Source organism: Peromyscus leucopus, chromosome 12, assembly GCF_004664715.2.
Source record: "Peromyscus leucopus breed LL Stock chromosome 12, UCI_PerLeu_2.1, whole genome shotgun sequence".
NCBI lineage: Eukaryota > Metazoa > Chordata > Mammalia > Rodentia > Cricetidae > Peromyscus > Peromyscus leucopus.
In genome coordinates, this window is record NC_051073.1 from 13123152 (window position 1) to 13146036 (window position 22885).

General features: G+C 39.0%; 1 protein-coding gene and 1 pseudogene across 1 annotated transcript in view; one reads left to right on the top strand and one right to left on the bottom strand.

The window, feature by feature from the left end:
* Cyyr1 (cysteine and tyrosine rich 1) overlaps positions 1-22885 on the top strand; it is a 99065-nt gene that overhangs the window by 58991 nt on the left and 17189 nt on the right. The gene's annotated exons all lie outside the window — the stretch shown is intronic.
* On the bottom strand, positions 336-456 carry LOC114697689 (annotated as a pseudogene).

Genomic DNA, 22885 nt, shown 5'->3' on the forward strand with positions numbered 1-22885 from the left:
GAGTAGACAACATATATACACGTAGTTAGTTATATATTTTGAATTGAATGTGCCTAAGACACTGTTTTCTTCTCTTTTTTTTTTTTCTTGCTCTTTACAATACTTTTCCAAATATAGAAACCTGGTCAATTGAACATCATTACAGCTGTTATTAATATTAGTCTTTTATCATCGACAACCACCTTGAGGAGACTGACAAGGGATTAAATAATTTACTTTGAAATTTAGCAAAAAATAAAAAATGTACCCATTAGTCATCCAAATCTGTAAAAGGTAATACCATTAAATGATGTTGATATATTTCTTTTTTTTTTTTTCAATTTTTTTTATTTTTAAGCCTACAGCACCCGGTATATACCCAGGCCGTCTCCCATCCAAGTAATAACCAGGCCCGACCCTGCTTAGCTTCTGGGATCAGACGAGATTGGGTGCGTTCAGGGTGGTATGGCCGTAGACGATGTATCTTTCAATACAACATAATAAGACTTTTCAAATACTTGGCGCTTGGTCATCCTCATATTCTGTGCTAAATAGACAGGAATCATGAGCTGTTGATTATACAGCATACCAGCCTATCCAGAATGGGAATCTGCACACAGAGCTCCCACACAGACTTCCAGTATCGAGTGCACTGAGAGTCAGAGACAATGCAGTGAAAAGTCCGCTTGTAGTCTATAAACATGTGCTTTTACATTCTTTAATTAATCTTCCTCGTGCTCCATAAATATAAAACAAGCTAATGTCAATTAGTAAACAGGTACTTATTTCACTGCTGAAGGAACCCTCAGATCTGGAAACAGTAACACTCCCTATGGTCCTAATTATGAGCCAACTTTATCAATCTTGATGTAAAATGAAAACGCAATTTGTTTTATCTTATCTGAACAGATTTCTCCTGTGCGTTAAGCGGCATTTTTCATGGACTTGCATTTGAATGTGAGCCTACATTTGAAAATTCTGCTTACAAACTCTGTGGTAGGGGTCCATCTGTATATATACGTGCAAGTACATATGTGTGCATGTGGAGGTCCAAGTTCTACACAGCACAATTTTCCTGTCTTACTCTCCACCTTTAGCTTTTGAGTCAGGGTCACTCATTAAGCCTGAAGATTATACATTAGGCTTCTCTGGGTGCCAATGAGCTTCAGGAATCTGCCTGTCTCTACTTCCCTCAAAGCTGGGGTTACAGGAGTACACTGCTGTGCACAGCTTTTTTTGCATTGGTTCAAGGATCAGAATTCAGTTCCTTGCACTTGGACAGCAAACAAACACTTTAGTAACTGAGCCCTCTCCCCAGCCCCTCTGTTTACAAACTTCAGTATTTGTCACTTGAAACTCCCCATATGTAAACAGGGCATATATTGTTTCTCTATTTTATTTTTAAATTTGATATCAGAATACTGGAACCAATACCCGACTTTTATTTATCCCACGAAAGTAGTGGTTTTCTTTACCAGTTCTTATGCACAGTCCTGACGCATTTTCCTCCCAGAGCTCTCAGCATTGAGCCACACTGCAGCTGATGCATCCTCCTCCCAGAGCTCTCAGTACTAAGCCACATTGCAGCTGATACACCTTCCTTAAGAGCTCTCAGCATTGAACCACACTGCAGCTTAAGAATATCAGCCCAGTGCAGATGTAAGCCGTGATGAGTCATTGTTTTATCCACGTTAAAATGGTCATTATCAAAAAGACAGAAAGCAAACAAGCAAACACAGTTCTCAACCAGGTTTGCTGGGCATATAAATAGTATAGCACTACAGAAGACAGTATACAAGTCTACCCAAAAAAAATCTGAAAAACATGATTTTGATATGATTCAGAAATCTCCTAGAAGGTAGATAACCTAAGGTAATGAAATATGTGTACAGCTCACAATTGACAACATATGGGATCAACCTAGGTTTTTTAGGAATGGAAAAATGTATGAAGAAAATATTGTATGTATGCAGTGATGAATATTATTCAGCAAGAAAAATAAATTTCTGTCATTTGCAACAACATGGATGAGACTGGAGAACAGGTTAACTAAGATAAATCAGGCACATAACAGCCAAATGCTACATGCTCTCATTTATGTGTGGAAGTCCATAAGGTCATCTCTAAGAAGCAGAAAGTAGAACATTAATTATCAGAGCCTGGGAGGGGTGTCAGGGAGGAAAATAAAAAAGTGTGATCCAATACAGAGGTATAATTTGCAGAAAGTAATTTCTAATATTGCGCAGCACAGTAGGTCAACAGTGGTTGTCAATATTATGATACTGTATTACACAGATTGTAAAGAGCGTTCTGAATGTTCTTAACACTGAGAAGTAATGATGTCTGAGTAGAGGACCATGCCAACTGTCTTGATCTGACTATATGTCTACATTATATTCATGTCTTCAGGTCAGAGATGTGAGAAGTGAGGCACATCTTAGGAGGTCTTTCAAGCAACTGTCAGAACTTTGGCCCTTATTTTGAGTAAAATTGTAAAGCCAATGTAAAGGAAGTGTGATGTAGTAACTTCCTTGAATTTAGATTTTTCCCCAGAGAGTATTTTTATTACGAACAAAAGCTTTTCCACAATGTAGTTTGATCATCTTTCCCCTCTCCAAAACCCTCTCAGATCCTCCTTACCTCCCTCCTCACCCAACTTTGTGTTCTTTTTCTTTCTCTTTGGAACAAATAAAAATAATTAACATACAAAATAAAAAGCAAACATGCAAAAAAAAACCTACAAAAACGCAAAAGCGAAAGTTTTTTTTTTTTTTTTTTTTTATGATACTGAACACTTACTTGCATTAGTTACTATGGCAATGTACTGCTGTCATCCATCATGGGACACTTGACCCAGAAGTAATTCTAGCTGATAGTTCACTGTGTGCATCACTGTGACGATAACAAGGCTTCTAAGTTCCCTATACCCTCTGTTGTAGTTCCCTCGTTTGAAATATTTGTAAGAGTCTCTATCTTTCAGAAACTATAAAGATAATCAAAAAATATAATTCCATAATATACAAAGCAATCACTTGGCATGTCCTAGGTCATGACAGAGAAGTATTGATTTCACAGTTTACTATAATATTTCTAAATGGATACCCAAAGAACCCTGAAATTTATGACCATTGTACTGCTTTTCCTGGTATGGAAAATTCCCTAGACTTCCTTAGTCAGAAGCCTCAAACATTACTAGAAGTTTTTCCTCCAACAGTGTTTCTCCAAACGCCCCCCACCCTTTCACATAACCTAACGCAGCCTCAGACTTAGTTCTTGCTTATTGGCATGCGAACTGCAGAAACTGCCCCCAGTGAGCTTCCCTGGCCTCTTCATCTCACTGTACTCTTGCAGACAGTGTCTCCCCAAAATCAGATTGGCTTATGCCATCCCCTCTGTCTCTTGTTGGGCTTAAAGACTCCCTCATGATCAAATTCCTGGATGTATTTTGAGCTCCTAAATAGCTCCTTTGCCACGCTCAGATTTCACTAGCTGCTGCAGCCATATAGTGTCATTTGTTTTCCTGATACCATAAGCTACTTCACACATTTGTGACTTTGCAAAACCCATGCCCTCCAATGGAAGATTTTCACACCTTGTCTATCTCACAATTTCCTACTGCTTTCAGCTTCTGTTTATATGTCAAAACATTTGTGAAGTTTCCCCTGGCCTCACCTTCAGGACTCTTTCGATCAGAGTTGACTTTGAACTTACCTGCATCAGCACCATAAGACAACTCTTTGAATGTCAAACCTCTGAAACAAAGGCAAATAGTAAGTGCTCAATCACTGTTGAACTCTAAATACAAAACTACTCCATTGCTGGGTGTTGACACATCTACGAGAATGTGGTAAGTGCATCTCAACACACAGATAATGAAACTCAAGAGACAGAAAAGGGCATTGTGTTCTCACATTACTGCCTTAGGAAAATTGCATTTACTTCAGTATTTTATTGGATAATTTGAAAGTGAATAGAAGTTAATATCAAACTGGGTCTTTCACAGGGTAGGGTCTTGCTGATGTTTTGTTTGTTCTTTATTTCTTTATCAGTATTTTGTTTTTCATTCACATTTTGATGCCAAATAGTAATTTATCTTTGAAATTCTCATTGGCCTACATTGGTTATTATTAAATAATGATTCTTCTATGGCTGACCTCATTTTATTGTGTTGTGTGATTCCTTGGCTATAAAGGAGAAAATAGTTGAGAAAAATTAGACTGTTAATTATGAAATTGTGTAAGGAGTGGTTTCATTTATAGGAGCTATCCCAGGAGCAATGATCAAGTAGTGCACATAAAGATGCCTAAGATGGCTACCTTCAGCAATGCAACATTGTTTGGTATTTATATTTAGCGCTGTGTTTCTTATTACAGGGTAGCATATGTTTGCAGATGGGACACTGCTGTATTTTGCTCATCAACTTGAAGCCTCTCTCTAGTCGGCATAAGGTTGACTACTGCAATAACATGCTTTTATAGTGGTGGTTGAGTCATCTGTTTTCACATGGTTGGTACTGTAAGGAATTGAGACATATGTCTCCTGTGCCAAGATTGAGAATGAATCTGAAAGACAAAAGTAAAAAGAACCCTCAAGCATACTCAAGTAGAGATTGCTGCAAACTGTGGGCAGAGCATTTTCAGAGCCACTGTAACTTTTTCCAGACTTCATGGTTATTCTATTCTCTATCCCTTTGTGCAGTACATAGAAATAAATTCTAAGCTCCCAGCTTACTAGTTCAGTAATGAAGAATGTAATATTTCTCTGTGATCAGCTACAAACCTTGATCCACTCTTATTAAAAAAGAGCTGTATTTATTTACCATGCAAATGTGAGCATGGAGCTAAATGAGGGGGCCAGGATAATTTTTACCAAATGGACACCCACTACATTGGATAAGAACCCAACTGGAGTCCATGCAACTTCATAATTAAGGCTGCTTCACTTCCCTAGAATGGAAAAATTCACAACATGAACATGTGGGTCAGATCTCCAGGGTAAGATCAGGGACACTGGATGCCTTGATATGGAATCATCACCAAGAATGCTAAGCACATTGCATGATGATTTTACTCCCCAAATGGAAGCAGACCTTCATTAGGAAGGCTAAGTTTGAGAGTGTAGCTGCCCCTACATTTTGCCTTCATGTCTTCTTAGAATCTCCTGTCTCTGAATCCTTGCTAAGTGTTTGGTCAAGTTGCTTTGCAATGCATAATATTGTTAAAATAAAATTCAGAGTTTATAAATAAAAAATGTGTTGACACCAAACCTTAGAAATTAATTGTTCAGAGGAAGTCCCTATTTGTCAAAAAATATTATCATGAACTAGGATTGGGGCACACTTCAGCATAAAGCCAAGGTGATCAAGGATGTAAATACTAAAAGTAATAGACAAGAACTAAAAGTTAGCAAAGGAGGAAAATAGGGACTTCAGAGTACTCAAGGGTCCTTTTATTTAAGGACAGAATGTAAACCCTAAAATATTCAATGGAAGTGATCCCCTTTGGGCACAGACAGTGAGGTGACAGTGAATTGAAGGGGTGTGATAACAGTTCCATAGGGGCATACTCAAATCCGTAAAATCCATCAAGCAGTATATTAAATATTTAGGTACTACTAAAAGCAGTAAGAGAATAGTAGCAACTAATATTAAAATTGTCAGGCTATAGCTTGATCATGTTAAAGGATAAACAGCACGTAGAGAGTTTAGAGGGGTGGAAACTTGATTCATGTCATTTCTCCCTCATGCCTACAAGCTTTGTTGTTAAGTTTTGTTTTCTTATTAACGTGCATCCTCTAGGGGGTATAATCCTCTTTAGATGTATTATGTAGACAGTAACTTCCTCTATTTTCTTAGCAGAAGTTCATAATGAGCTGGGCCCCACGGCTGCCCTGAGTAAACTATCTCAGGAGCTCATGGTCTTAGCAGCTTAATTAACCTGAAGATAACACTAATGGTCATAGCTGACGTTACTATCAAGCATTTGTGATGCTTCAGGCATGCTGTATTCACACATATTCTCATTTAATTCTCATAATGCCCTCGTAAATGAAGAACATTAAGAATGTGCCTTTTTCTTACATTCAAAGAAAGCTTGAAGGCTGGTGAGGCTGTACAGCCAATGTGTGGCTGCACTGTGGTACATGCAGAATTGAGGTCATCAAACTTCATCTTTAGCTCCCTGAGAAGTAGCATCTCCCAGTATCTCTGAATTCTTATGCTGATACTTATCTTCATTTGCAGCACGGGCTTTTAACTGCTCTTTATTTACATGGGAATACAATTTTTGCAGTAAATATTAACTTTGAAAATTTCACTGCACTTTGGAAACCATGAACACTATATGAAAGTCAACGTTAGATAGAATCAAAATAAATGCATCAAAACCATAAAAGTTTAGAAATGAGGGGTCCTGTTTTCTCTCTGGTTTCATTCTGAGTTGTGTTGTAATTCAGATAGTTTCTAGATGGCAGGGTTGTTTTCATAGCATTTTATCCTAACACTGAGTTACCTGGGCAATATATGAGTGGAGTGAGAATCTGAGATTCTAGGAAGCCATGCAGATATGCAATTCTTATAACTGCCTTTTGTTTCCTCTATTATTGCTGTCCCCACTCATGGCTCTTCTTGTTCCAGTTCATGGAATTGGCTGTTTCAAAATTCCTTTGTGCTGAGGAAAGATGATGATGAGCAAATAACAGAGCAGAAACAGAGAAAGTAGAGATCTGCAGAGTAGCTTGAAAAGTCAAAATAAATAACAAAGAACAGGAAAATTGTCTCATAAGCATGATGGAGATTTTATTTTTACCTGTCCCTCCCCCTCTGTATGTATGTGTTTCTGTCTCTGTCTCTCTTTCTCTCAGATGCAATGGATATTTTTTAGAAGTTCTTTCTCCTTACATCTTCTACTTTAGTTGTTATGTATGATTTCTTTAATCACTAATATCTAGACAAATATTTTATTCCATCTTTTGGAACACTGTTACATGCTCAGAAGCAAACCAATAATGATTTTGACTCCTCATTGGAAGTCTTAAATCTCAAAGAGGAAGCAGCAGTGAATGGTCTTCAGCAGTGGTCTCCTGGCAACAGAGTTTCCAGGCAGATCATGCTGAGGACAGAAGTGAACAGAAATAAGATGAGAGATAGTAAATTTAGAAAAGGAAGAAATATATGTATATATATATATATATATACCTCTGTGTGCACGTGTGTATGTGTGTGCATGACTTGAAGAAAAGAATTAAAAGGAAAGATTTTGGTTTTTAAATAATCTCTTAGAGTAGATGGTAAGATTTATAGCTATTTTAATATTGTTCTAATTTTCATCAAATATATAATATCCAATATATTTTCCCAATAGAGTTTTGATTTAATTTGATTATAAAATAGTTTTATTTTTTTTTTTTATATATTGAGAGTGTTGTTGAAATTTTCTCTGGTCCTGCCCAGCCCCACGGATCCCACAGCCTCTTATAAATAATCACTCAGAAGCTTATATTAATTAAAACTGCTCAGCCATTAGCTCAGGCCTACCATTGACTAGCTCTTACATTTAAACTTAACCCATTTCTGTTCATCTATATGTTGCCACATGTACCATGGCTTTTCCTGTGTGTTGTTACATGCTGCTCCCTGGATGGTAGGCTGGAGTTGACTCACTCCATCTTTCTCTTCCCAGAATTTTTCTTGTCTGTTTATCCTGCCTATACTTCCTGACTGGCTACTGCCAATCAGTGTTTTATTAAACCAGTGTACAAAAGCATTGTTTTTGTTATATGTAATTTTAATAGGTTAAAGTTAAAATCTTTCTTTTGTTTAGACAGAAATGGGGAATGATGGGGGAATTTCTTTCTGTACTGTGAATATGTGTTGCTCTGATTGGTTGATAAATAAAGCCTGTTGGCCTGTGGCAAGGCAGCTTAGAGGCTGGTGGGAAATTCAAAGGGAGGAAGAGAAAGAAGGCCAAGAGAGATGCCAGCAAGCTGCCCAAGGAGCAACATGTAATGAGATGCAGGTAAAACCACAGAACATGTGGCAACATATAGATTAATAGTTATAGGCTAATTTTAAGATATAAAAGCTAGCTAGCAAAAGGCTTGAGCCATGGCCATGCAGTTATAATTAATATAAGCCTCTGTGTATTTACTTGGGGGATGTAAGGGGGAGAGATTTGTCCTAACCGCCTGCCAGCAGACCAGGACACAGAAAAGCTCCAACTACATGAGAGCAGTGGTTAAAATTTACAGGAATTAAATATTTAAAAGTGGGTCCCCCACTCAAGAACAGATTCCAAACTCTCTAGAAAAAAGAATTCTCCACAAATTGCTTTTTATGTTAGAATCTCAAAGTACCCTTAATAGTCTTAAATTACTATACTGAAATTAGAACTGTTGTCAGAATGAGTGGTTTTATATCTATGTGGAATCCAATAAAGTTGTAACACTGAGCTTTCTGAAAAACAAGAGAAAAAATAATGTTATGTTTCCCATAGTTATGTCCACTTTAATTTTCCTTGGCTCGCTTATCTTTAGAATTAATTATTAAATAGATGTTTTTTAACTGCAGTAAATATACTCAGACTATCTCTATCAGGCAGGTTATAAATATCTTGACGAAACTAAAGTATCATATGTGAATAAGGAATAATAAGAAAAAAATTATAAAAGTATTCATCGATGGTAGCAAATCCCCACCTGTTCCACATGGTCCTGAAGAAGAAAAGACTTCAGACAAACAGCTCCTCTGTAGTGTTTATTACAGCTCACTGGTGTATTGCACCAATCGGTGTGGGCGGTGGTGACACAGGCCTTTAATCCCAGCACTGGGGAAGCAGAGGCAGGTGGATCTCTGTGAGTTCCAGGCCAGCCTGGTCTACAGAGTGAGTTCCAGGACAGTCAGGTTTACACAGAGAAACCCTGTCTCGAAGGAGGAGGAGGAAAAGGAGGAAGAGAATAGATTAATTTCTTACCTTTGTGACTACAAAGACCAAGAGAAACTTCAAGGACAGAGTGATTTTTTTTTTTTAGGAAGGTTATAGAATGAAATAATTAGTGTATAGGAAAAACCTGGTGACTTTTATTTTCTTTAACATTGTCTAAATTCACAAATAACATAATCATAATCACTTATGGCAGTATTGCTCTGTAGATGTAGCCAGGATAAGTCTTGGTTACTCTGCTTGCCGAGTCTGTTCTGCTTTCCACTTGCGCCGGGATATCTTTTTGGAAAACCTCTATACAGATCCCCATCTCATCCCCTTTTGTATGATTAAAAACAAGGCCAGGATCAATTTGATACATAGATGTTAATTCTGCCTATGACGTGTTTCGAATCCAAATCACTCTAGTGTCCCTGCAGTCCTTGTTTGATTCTGCTTCTGAATGTCTGCCTTCCATTTTTGCTTTTCTATGCAGATAATTCTGAATTTCCCAAGCATGCTTCTGGATTTCACTTCAGCCTGAGTGTATAGACAATGCTGTGATTTAAATTCCTATGCTGTTTGTTCAGGATGCAAAGAATAATTCACTACTGATGTTTTGGATTTTTGTACTTTGTGACTGCTTTTGGTTTTTAGTTATTGTTGCACATGTTCTGTTCTACCCTGAGGCATTGAGACATTGGGCCAAACCAGCCAAAGTCCTCTGCATTGTGGTTTTCTTTCCACATTCCACAAATATTTGTATCCCTTGACACTTACTAATACTACCCATCATCCCTTCTCTCTCCTTCTCCCTCCCTCCTCCCTCCCTCTCAGTGTATTCTTAGGTAGACTGCAGTTAATTTTTATAATACTTTAGAGAGATACACAGAGGTCAGATTTGTATTTAGTCTAACTGTGGAGATCCTTCCATCAAGATAACATGAGATGAAGTTGGGACTCCTGATCTCCACTGTACACAGGTGAAGAAAACGAGGCTGAGATAGCTAAGTGTGAGATGAGGGAAAAGACAGAGGGTGTGCAAATGAAGTGGAGAAGATTTCAGTCCCTGTTCTCCATCCTGGATCATCGCCTGCACCTTGCTCCATTCTTCTCCCATGGCATGGGAAAGCAAACAGAACCATCATATGATACTTTCCAAGGTTCTATGTAAAACGTCCTCTCACAATCAGGAGATGAGATTAGCCACAGACACATACACTGCACCCTGTGATTTACCCATCCTTAGTGCAGGGCCAAGGAATGGGAAAACAGCCATTCAGCAAGGACCTTTGCCACCTTGTTGGTTTTGTTCTAAACAAAGGTTTCTATCACCAGCACTTATTAGCAGGAATTGCTTGTCCTTTGCTTTCAATGTTTATACACATAGAACAAACATGAAGCTTATTAGAGGAGCAAGCCATAGCTAGCTCACTACCTGTTCACAGGAAGCTTTCCCATCTGGTGGCTCAAATGTAGTAGCACCTATGAATTTTTGCCTCATACTTAACCCTTAGGTCTTGTGAGGCTCAAGGTACCATTGCTCAAAGGAATCTAAGTATCTTCTCTGCAATGTCAGCAAACTTTTCAGATATCATGTGAAGCTTCCCCCCCACCTGCCACTCAAAGGCAGCAGTTGGTGGACCACATGCTTTTGAAAAGAGAGGGGTAGATAACTGAGCACTATGAGAGCTGAGGTGGTGGGGGAGAGAAGCAAGTAGCAGAGAACAACACAGGGCTGTGGCTCAGCTCTCCTGACCCACGCTTTCCTTGGCTGCTGTGCCCCTTTTATAGCTGCCTCTAGCTACAGAGCTTCTCCTCTACTGAGTACATGAGCTTGCTGACATCTACAAGTGATAACTGTCCCTTTATCCATGTGCCACTTGATGGTCTTCCATCATCCATTCCATGTAGACAAACTCGCCTGGAACAGTTTTTTATTATTATTATTATTATTATTATTATTATTATTATTTTGTTTTTTCGAGACAGGGTTTCTCTGTGTAGCTTTGTGCCTTTCCTGGAAATCACTCTGTAGACCAGGCTGACCTCGAACTCACAGAGATCTGCCTGCCTCTGCCTCCCGAGTGCTGGGATTAAAGGCATGTGCCACCACTGCCCAGCAAGCAGTTCTATTATGCAGTATATCAGAACCTGTCCCACATGCTACTGTTATGTGGTCAACACCTGGACCAAAGGTCATCAAATTCCTCATCATAAAATGAATACTTGCTTCTCCATTAAAACGCAGCTTGCAAAGTGGTGGCATTGTGATGATATTAGAATGCTGAAGTCTTTGATTTAAATAAGAATAGAAAGGTAGAACCCCATGATGAGATGAATGAATATGGGAAGTGACAGACACATCAGAGGCTCCTCTCTCTGGCATGGGAAGACAGAGAGGAAGCAGCCATCTGCAAGCAGACGTCTTCCCCTTGAACTTTCTAGCCTCCAGAACTGTAAGAACTAAATATCCCCTGTTTGAGCCCTGTATGTGGGTTTAGTTATAGCTACCCAAGTTGACTGTGGCAGTGCTCCACATGGACAGGGCATAAATTCTACCCATTTCTATAGTACAACACTGCACTGCTGTGGACTCCTGTTCTCCCAAGATAATACTGTCTTCTTTTTATTTTTATTACCTTTCTGCTTTTGCTTTCTGCTGCTAAAAAAACAAAACAAAAAACAATGTTTTCCCCTAGCTAGTCTCATCTACTTGCTAATCTTCAAACCGGAGCATTCAGACCCAGCCCCTTTTCACAAATGGAGCTGCCTACATGCCCGCTCAGACTGGCTTCTAGCTATTCACTCATCATACAGTTGTATCCTGCTCTACTGAACTTGCTCAGAATTCTAACTAACCTGTGCTGCCTCCTTCCTCCTGCAGACTCGTTTGCCTTCCTTACTATAACACCACCTATATGCAGCTGACATAACAAATTGCCTTAAAGATGTCAGTCTAATTTAAAACATGAGTAATGTGTTTCCTGAAGGTCTGGAGACCAGAAACAGATGTCAAACAGGACCCCACCCCCTCTAGCCATCTCTAGTCTAGATGTCTAGTTTCTAGTGTTGATGTTATTCTTCCGGCCTATACTGAAACTTGTTTCAGCACACTTAGTTGATCATGATCGCGTGGCCTTCTCCTCTTTTGTCTGTCACATCCCTTTGTGTATCCCTATAAAGACAGTTGCCACTCATGCCTAATTAGATTGCTCAAAATGATCCCAATACCTCAAAATCCTTAAGTTAAGTGTATCCGCCAAAGACTATTTCCAAACAACATTCAAAGAATCTCAAGTTTAGGACTTTAACATATCTTTTGTGAGGACCTCCCTCCACCCACACTGAACCACTATACTAGTCAATGTCTTTCCTCACTCTAGTCACACAGCAACCTCCCAGCAGGTGTCCTCATCTCCATTCTTGCTCCTTGTAATATATTTATCTTTCTGCTTGCATCCTTCGGAAACAAGAGTTGACCACTGGCTCCCTAACCTCTTCTGTTACTACCCACTCAACTGGGGCTCTAAGCCTCTTGACCATGAGCTAATCTCTGTGTAGGTCCATCTGCAGTCATTAGTCAATCGCCTTCCTACCTTCAAAGACAGAAAGAGCATTTACCATGTTGAACTCTGTGCTTTTAAAATAGCGTTGCATTCTTTCGTGCTTCTATGGGTTTCTGCCTCTTTAGTTTTCTTCCTTAAGTAATGTATCTTTTAGATCTGATTTTTATGACAAAGTTTTAAATACCTTATTATCTCAGATATGCTGTGGAATAATGCTTTTGTACACTGATTTAATAAAACATTGATTGGCCAGTAACCAGGCAGGAAATATAGGTGGGATAAGCAGACAAGGAGAATTCTGGGAAGAGAAGAGCTGAGTCAGGAGATGCTAGCCCATCATCCAAGGAGCAGCATGTAATGACACAGAGGTAAAGCGATGGAAAACATGGCAACATATAGATTAACAGAAATGGGCTGGGTTTAAGTGTAAGAGCTAGTTAGTAGTAAGCCTGAGCTAATGGCCAATTAGTTTTAATTAATATAAGCCTCTGTGTGTTTACTTGGGTCTGAGCAGCTGCTGACTTGGCAGTACACAGAAAAAACTTCCAACTACACAGATATTAGATATAACTACTGTGTAGTGATCCATCTTCTCTATTAGAGGTCAAATATATTATCTTCTAAGTCACCCTTGTATCAACAGGAAAATACTTATGACAGATAATTATATGAAGAGATGGGGTCCCACTACTCTATGAGGGAAGAATGTAGTGACACCTAATTTAGCTGCTTGAAATTTAAAACCAAATAAAATACATGACACAAATGAAACTTGTTGGCCTAGTTTGAGACCATGTTCAGTCAATTTAATCCAACAGAAAGCTCAGAATCAATATCTGTGTGTGGATCTACCAAAGAAAATATTGTACTCTTAAAGAAAGAGTACCTCGTTTTTTGTTTTTTTTTTTTCTTTCAATGTGTTTTAATTGACAAATGAGAAGAAGTATTAATATATGCATTTACAGTGATGTTTTGATACATATATACATATATATGTGTATATGTATGTATGTATGTATTATATATATATATATATATATATATATTGGAAAGAGAAAACAGGGCTAATTGATATCTTGGCTCTTAATTGTCTAAAGTGAAAAGAAATAATATACAATATCTGCCATCATAGTGTAGACTTTGAGTTTTTTCCTAATACCTTTGAGAGAAAACTGTATCTTTCTAAAGTAAACATCATTATTTTAAGAGTCATCTTGGTAACATACATGGTGCCATATACCTGTATTTCTAGCATTTTGGAAGCAGAGGCAGGATGATTCTGAGTTTGATGCCAGCCTGGGCTACATACTGACACTATGTGTATGGAGAGGGACTTGAGGGGGGTGAATGTGTGTGAGAGAGAAACAGAGAGAGACAGGACAGAGACAGAGACAGAGACAGAGAAACAGAAAGATTAAAGCACTGAATAGACAATGATAACATATAATTATAATTACTCATATGAAATATGTATTACTTCCTATAGGATTATCACATCTCCACAGACAAGATTGTTTCTTACTTTGAGAATAAGTGAGATAAGAATTATTGGAAAGAGATATTTTCCCTCTCAGAATTGGGCATGATATTACCATAAAATTATGTGAAAAAATAGTTTGACTTACAACCAGTCAATGTACATTGAATTTTGTTCCTATTGCTCCATAATTAATCATCACACAGAAATTTAATTCCATTCCAATCTTCTCTTTAGTGCTCATTAGGTTAAGATTTCTCCAGCTACTTCGATTTCCTTTGCTGACCTGCAGCAGCCATGTGACTGATGGAGAATTTCTGTTAATTAGGCAGGGAGCTAGAGGGAACCCCAAACATCTCTGAGCCAATTAGATTCTATCTGAACAAAGATCTGGGTAGCAAAATCAGACTGTATGATGTTATTGAAGAATAACTCAAAGACTAATTTTTAATTTATGATTCACAGAACTTTAAGCACACAGTTCCAGAGGTCAGTTAAGAGATCGTTGATTAGAGACTGAAGCAAAGTTCCTATTGGTATGTGCTTGTTATCTTAAAATTCTACTGAATACAGTTAAAAATAGATGCATTTTCTAAATACAATTCACCTTTGGAAAATACGCTATTTTCCAACTATTAAGCAGCAGGATGGACAAGTTTCTGCCCTGGCCTCCCTGTGACCCCTTTCCTAGTCTGACCCTTCTTGTGTTTCCTATAAGGTCAGAGCACCCCTTCTGCAGAACACTTTTCTTTGGGAGTTATAAAAGATCTAATCAATTAAATTCATCCTAAAACTTTATAGCCATATATAGCCATACAGGAGCATCTGAACAGCCTACTTTTCACAGTAAGAAACATGTTACCTCTAGGCTTAGTAACATTTAAATACTAGGATTATTCAAAAGCTTTAAGTGCTTAGGGTAGCAGATGGTTACAAAGGGTATTGGGGAGTTTAATTTGATGAGTCAAAGACAGCCATCAGTGAATTTTATGCTCATCCACTCCCTCCTCCTCAGACTCTTCCCTGGAACAATGCCATTGTCAAGCTGAGTCTTCTGTGCTCTTTCCCAAGACTGCTGTACAATTCTTTTACTAGACTTTCTTGGTGTAATCTACCATCCACAAGTCTACACTCCAATCCACACCTGGAGTTCTCCCCATTTCCCATCCTTCCCAGTCTCAACTCCTTTATGATGTCATTGAAACTTTTCCTAATCTTCCCACCCAAAAGCCAGACTGGGATTTTGGTATTACCAACTGCACAAATCTACAGTGTATATACGTTGTGGGATAATCTCTTTATACACTATGAAGAGGAGTCTCTGCCAAAGCACCTTCCAATTGGTGTAATAAAGAGCTCAGCGGACAATAGCTAGGCAGGAGAGGATAGGTGGGACTCCTGAGAAGAGAGAAGAACTTGGGGGAAGAATCAAGGAGGTGCAGAATTCACCAGCAAGACACAGAGCAAGTCCGATGTGCAACACTAAGGAGAGGTAACAAGCCACATGGCCAAATGTAGATTAATATAAATGGGTTAATTTACATTATAAGAGCTAGTTGGAAACAAGCCTAAGGCCAAGACTTCATAATTTATTAAAAAAAAATCTGTTCATCATTATTTGGGAGCTGACAGTCCAAAGAAAGTCTGACCACATATGTGAACATTTATTATCCCTTGTTAGCCATCCTCTTACTTCTGCTTCTGAACCATCCTTATAAACTTACATTTTTTTCCTCTGTGTTTAAATGGCAGGTTTAAGGACAGGTAAGTAACCCAGGCTGGGTCATCCAGAATAACCCTGGCCTTGGCCATGAGTATTGATCTAGAGATTGTTCTCTGACACCAGCTAGCTAATTCCATTCTTTCTCTGGAACTATCTCCTATTGAAATGGGACAAGATAAAAACTGAATTTTTTTTACAAGTAGATAATAGTAAGATATAAACCCAGAAACAATTTGGATGTAGCTATAGCAATCTATCCTGAGAGCAAATGAAACAGTGGTCTGGGGAGAGTGGGTTGCTTATGAATGACTTTAATGAGAATGAGGCTAGATCCTAGGAAAAAGCCATAGCTTTTCCTATGTATCAGCTCTAATCCATCACAGCAGGCTGGCACAGGTGAGGCTGTGAGCAAGACCAGGAGAGAAGTGTGACAAGGCAGCATCTGCCAGGTCTGGGCAGCCTCCAGCTCATAAGAGTGGCATCCAGAGGATAAATGTCAGAGCCAGGCAAACTGTAGGCAGGAGACAGCCTCAGTAGACAGTGATCAATCACAGAGTTGTCTAGGCACCGACAGGGTCCAGGAAGAGTATCACAGTTGTTTGGGAGAGTGGCCAGGTTTGAATGTATAGTCAGGCTGTCAGCAGAACCTTGTAAGCAAACTCTGGCCAAGGTTCATAGGCTCATTATCCCATCAGGATCTGTCACCTGCTCCTGTAGTCCTTTCAGGAAGGTCTCCGTCCTCCATCATCAACCCAGGCCTAGGAGACCTTGGTAGACCTTTCAGCTTTAGGCCATGAAAGCCAGCTGCTGCTCTGTCAGGGCGACGACTGTGAATGTGCTTGTGGATTTGAAATTTTCTACCCTGCAGTCAGTGAAAATAAAAAAAAAAAAAAATCCTTATGAGATCCAAATATGCCAAGATAATGATTAGTTTTCTTCTTTCTTTTTCCTTTTTGTGAATCATTTTGATGATTTCACTTAGCACTTTACTCCTAGGGAATTTTTAGTAATTTGTCTCTGTTATTCCCAGAATAATAACATTGGGGAAATCATGTATATTAGTGATTCTAGCCTTCACTAATAGTTTATTCATGGAAAAAATAATAATAACAACCAAGTCATTTGATATCATAGTCGTTTAATATGATATTCATGTGCATATGTAGCTAGATATGGAGATGAGAATAAGAATGCAGTTCTGAGACCCTACAGTCATTATTGGAAGTTAATGCTGTTAGTATTGAAAACTGTCCTCCATTGACTTGTTTTCCTATGTGCATGTTCTTGAATGTATGTATGTTCACCATGTGCATGAAGGTACAGAGGCCAGAAGAGGGATATGGATTCCTTGGCATTAGAGTTGCAGACACTTTGGGGAGCTGGGAAATAAACCTGGGTCCTCTGTAAGAGCAGAAACTGCTCTTGACTCCTGAGTTATAGCTCCAGCCACTTTTCTTCCTAGTCTTACAATTGTGTGATGATTTAGTAAAACATCATAGAAAAAAATATATTCATTCCTTCTAAGTTAGGCAAGCTGAAATTTTATTAAATTATATACCTTATTATAAATTACTAAAATCTTGGCCTAAAATATTAGCTTTGAAGGGTATTACTGTAATGCATTGTTCAAAATCCCCAGAGTATTGAGTAATTAGAATATTACATTAGGGAATTTTTTTATACTTCATTCTTTTTATGTATACGTCTTAATTTCTTCTGCTATTGGAATATGATTTTTGCATTGTTCTGTCACATCATGTGTAGATTATCATAAATAAGTTGGGCCATTTAATACTCTTTTCCAGAAAAAAAGACTAAACAATTTAGCTTACTTTTAATTTGTTATGTTCTAATAAGAAATGAACTGATTTTACATTTATTCTTGTGAAAATTTGGTTGATTTTTTTTTCCAGTAAGCACTCTCTTTAAAAACAAACTGTCTATTGCTCCTGTTCCATTGGAGTCACCTCCAGCTACACTGCCAGCATCCTCATGAGTTCAGCTGTGTTCATTTGCAACCAATCAGCACAACTAGGCTTATCGAGTCTTGGCTTTTCCTCATAGAAGGAAAGGTTGGAAGAGTCATGGAACCCTTACCCAAATATACAGCCCTCTGTCCAAAGTTGAAGGCAACTCTGCCCTAATTGCATGTGGCCTCAGGGAGGGGCCAGAGTGGAGAGCTCGGAAGAAATAGGGGGAGAGACTTTATCTACCCAGCCATGGGAGTGTCGTCATCACCCATGCTGGATTTACACCTCCAGTATGGCTGCTTTGAGGTCTCCCATGCTCCTGCCCATAACCCCCCACTTATTGCTCCATAAATAATTCTATAAACTTATTGGCTATCTAAGTGAACTTTGGTGCAATTATTCTGTGTTTTGTCATGAGGATTTAGGAAGAGGGGAGGTAGGTGTTGTCTAGTATCCCTACACACACACACACACACACACACACACACACACACACCCTCCCGAGGAGATTCTCACAACAGCTCTTAGAAATTCTTATGTCTGTATGAAAGGTTTCTCCTAACAGAAGTTTTTTTTTTTTTTTCTGATTCTTTATGTTTTCATGAGGGCCTTTGCTTTTCTAAGGCTTATCTTTACTCTCCTGCCTTGCTCTGATTGATGTGATTAAATTACTAAACAGAATAATCATAAATATTGTATTATGTTGTATTATAATATGTATTTACAAATTGAGTCATGTCAGAGAGGGAGGGAAATATTACATAATTTTTTCATATTTACTATTTTACATAAATATTACTCAATAGGAAAATAGTGTCAAGATATCTGTACTAAATTGCTGTGGCAAAGCTGAGCTTAGGAAAAGTGCTCTGTAAATATTATCACAACGACATATTATCAGATTCTATTTTACACAGGGAAAGCTATTTTGGGAGTAGAAAGCATTATCTCTGAGCCCTGTTATAAACGACTTTCCCATTATCACTAAAGCCGCTAAAATACATTTACAGTCATGGTTATAAAATGTCATTTTGTTACAAACTTTTAATCGATAATTTTGTTCTGGGTTTTTTGAGTTTTGTTGTTGTTTTTTTTTTTTGTTTTGTTTTTTAATAAGACAAAAAAAGAAGTGTAAGACTTTCTATTCCTCTTTCACGCACGCACATTCGCGCATGCGTGCGCGCACGCACACGCACACGCACACGCACGCACACACGTCCAGTACTGGGGACTGAACCCAGGGCTTCCCCCATGCTAAGGAATTGCTTTGCTGAGCTTACCTATTCTCAGCCTTGTTTTTAAGTTTTATTTGGAGAACAAGTCTCACTAGGTCATCTAGGCTGTCTTAACTCACTATGTAGCACAAGCAGTCCTTAAAGTTTGATCCTCCTGTCTCAGCCTCCCGTCTAGATGTGGAGATAGACATGTGCCACCATGCCCTGCTGTCCTACAATGCCATTTCATTGTCATATTACTAACTGGAATTAGCTTCAGATTCCTCAGGATGAGCACTTAGTCCCATAAGCTTTTCCTCACCTCAGATGACAGATGCAAATTTCCAGTCCTCTGGTTATCAATACTTCCCTGCGCCTTGGCTACAAAGCATTCCTACTTCCTCACTATGGGCCTTGGGTATTTGCAGGAAACACCTACAGGATTCAACACTTAGTTGTTGTTATTGGTTATTGTCAGAAGGAACTAAATGTAAGATGCATAAAATACAGTGTTGGGAAGGGGTGCTGGCACTTTCCGAGCTCCAGAGAAGACCACTCAGACATGGGTTCAAGCCAACAGAAAGTCTTTATTAGCTGGCTGGCGACTATACTGATTGTTCTGGTGCAGTCCTCGGCCTTTTTCAGGGTGAACTTTTAAGCATAAAATTCACATCCTGGGCTGACACACCCCAGTTAGCAAGAACAGTTAGCCAGAACTACGGAAGGCAAAGAGCAAGGCTTGTTTATTTAGGGACCTTCCCAGAAATATGAACTTGGATGAATTAGGTCTTTGTTCTGATTCGGCAGGTGGTGCTGCCTATGTGTTGGGTTCCAAGGCCTGAATGGTACCTCCATCATGGTGTCAGTTATGCTAAGGTCTGGGGGCCTGTAACAATACTCATTCTTGACACACCCCAGTGTGTACACCAGCCTAGAAGCTCTCTGAACCTTTTTTTGTTTAGAAAGGTGTGTATGTGTTCATCTAATTAACTTATATAATTAGCATATATATATATATGAAATAGTGGCTTTCATTATATTATTTGCATACATACATATCAATGTACTTCGGTCATATCCACCCTCATCACCCTCTATTATCCTTCCTCCACTCCTACCACCTCCTTTCCCCCCACCCCCCCCCCGCAAATAGTTCCTCCTCTGCTTTCATGTCATATAAATTTTTAAATCATGCACACACACTCACACAATCATACACACACACACACAATCATACACACACATACACACACACACTTCCATCCTTATATCAAAGTTTACTCATCTTATCCATCTCCAGGAGTACTGAGGGAGAGGAAAAGGTAGAGTAGATGTAACTATACAGCAGTGGCATGGAGACCCATTTGGGGTGATGCACTATTGCCCCTCACTGGCTGTAGTACTCATGTGGTTCTATGCACATGTTAAGCGGACATAGAACTCTGCAGTCTTTAGCCCAATGTCAGTTTTCTCATTTGGTTGATAGTCTGTAGTTACCTAGCAGGAAAGCATTGGAGGAAAGTGACTTAAGGTTACACCAGACCTCTCTCTATCAGTTCTACAGTTTCCCTGAATTTATAATTATTCCAAAATAAAAACGTAAAGGAAGAAGAAATGTGCCCACCTTGCAGAGCATTTTATCAATGGGAGAAAAGAATTAAAGTTTTCCCAGGGAATAATGAAGCTGAACTTTCCAGGCTAGAAGCTTCTCTCTTTCCTGACCAAGTTATTTAAATACAGATGATTGCTGTTTATTCTTTCTTTCAATTGATAGCAGAATAAATGGTGCTATAAATGTTATACTTAACATGTCTTAGGCACTAATTTACAATTGCTGGTGACCAGCAAAGGATCAAAGACACCAAAATTATGATTTAATCTAGAAACTCCACCAACCTCATTCAGCACACTGCAGCAACCCTCGTGACCTTAGGAAGATGTGCTCTCCCCAGAACTGTCCACAGAGGGACAAAATGCAACTCATTTCCCACTTTCTTCTTTCCAAAAGGAGAATTCATGAATATAAATTTGCTCCAATTTGATATCTTAACAGCTTGCAGAACACAGACTTTGGAAACTCTTTGCTTAAATAATTAAGCCATTGATTGTTTCAGGAGCATGAATTAAGCCCTCCAATTTAACTTTATTTAAAACTGAAAATTATAATACAAAGGAGATTTACAGATAACTTTTCATTGTCTTCCTTCAAATTACCTCCTCCTACAAGTCTTTCTCTTTGCAGAGAAGTATTTATTAAACAACTAGACTCCGCCACTCTTTAATTGCTAATAGGAACACTTCCAGATTTGCCTCCCATTCCACCTCTGTGATTCGATAACAAAATGGAAATTCCTGTAAGAAATAAGAGTGCTTTGGACTCCTCAGTGGCATTCCGTCTTTTAAGTGAGCTGGGGAAGAATCTTAGAGACGGATGTCTTTTGGGCAACACCAGTTCAGATCCTTTGTCTGTACTTTCACTTTTCAGCATGTTTAAGGATTCCAGACATGCGTGTGAGGGTTGATGGTGCAAGAATAGGTTTTGAAGCAACCTGGGGCTATTTAGTGGTCTCTAGGAAACATGCACATATTAACATCCTCTCCTACACTGTAGAAACATGAGTGTTCTCAGAACACAACAAGACTGCCTCAAGGGACCATCATATAGTATGCCACATACATACTGTCCTTTTCAATATTCCAACCTTTCTGGTTTGTGAGATACCTTGCTTTGAGGTAGAGATTATGAGCTATTTATAGAAGATGTGGGATAGACACGCTCACAGCACACTGGCAGAAAGAATCTATTTATCTGGCAAATGACTCGTGAACACAAATCCATGACAAGAAATCTAGCAGGAAAGGCTGACAAGCAGCAAGCAGGAGAATGACAAAACTGAGGAGAAGAGAAGCTGTGCATCTTGTTTGAGGTGCCCAAGCTGCAGTTAGAAGGTAGTCTCTGGCTTTAAAGCTAAAAGGCAGCAGTCATAGCAGAACAATATTGGATCCCCAGAGTAAATGCATGAGGGCCGTGTGAAAATTCAATACCTCTCTAGCAAAAAGTCCATGCTTTAGAAAATTTCCAGTCAGATTCGTGTTCTCCAACTACAAGACTGTGGTGATATATTGTGTACCCTAAAATAAAATTTGGCTGAAGATCAGAACAAGCCACTAGATTAAACATATAGGCCGGGCAGTGGTGGCACACACCTTTAATCCTAGCTCTTGGGAGGCAGAGATCCACCTGGATCTCTGTGAGTTCAAAGCCACCCTGACTACATGAGATTGACTCAGTCTAGGAGCGGAAAACAGAGCCAGGCTGTGGTGGCACACACCTTTAATCCCAAGAAGTGATGGCTGGATAGAGAACAGTATATAAGGCGTGAGGAGACAGGAACTAAAGGCTTTTCGGCAGAAGCATCCCTTTCAGCTACAGGCTTTTGCAACTGAAGCCTTTGGGTGAGGACTCAGAGGATTTCAGTCAGAGGATTCGTGGAATTGGTGACGTGAGATGTGACAATGACTTGTTCCTTTGACTCTCTGATCTTTCAGCATTTACCCCAATATCTGGTACCAGGTTTTTTAGTATAAAACCATTTAGCAATTTGTGCTACCGCTTTTCTGGAAGGAAAAGTAACATGAAAACTGACCATACATGGTTCAGTTGTCAAATTCTGGCTTCTGGCATTGCTCACTAAGCTTACAAGAGCTATCCAGAGCCTTTTCCTTTTCTTCTTTTTTTTTTGCTTTTTCATTAGTCTGCACTTGATTTCTATAACAAACTACCTGTACTTTTATAAAGAAAAAAGGAAACAGCATTGTTTATCTCACATTTTTAAAATCCAAAAGTCTAAACAGCTTGGCTCTACCTTTCGCAAGACCCCAACTGGCTGTGTCTATCACATTAGTGCAGATGGAATCATGGTGAGAACAGAGGTGAGAGGGAGCAATTACCTAATAAGACAAGGGAAATCATGAAGGGGCTGCAAAGTCTGTTAATCCTTGCTTTGGGTAAACCCCCAAAGATCTAACCACCTC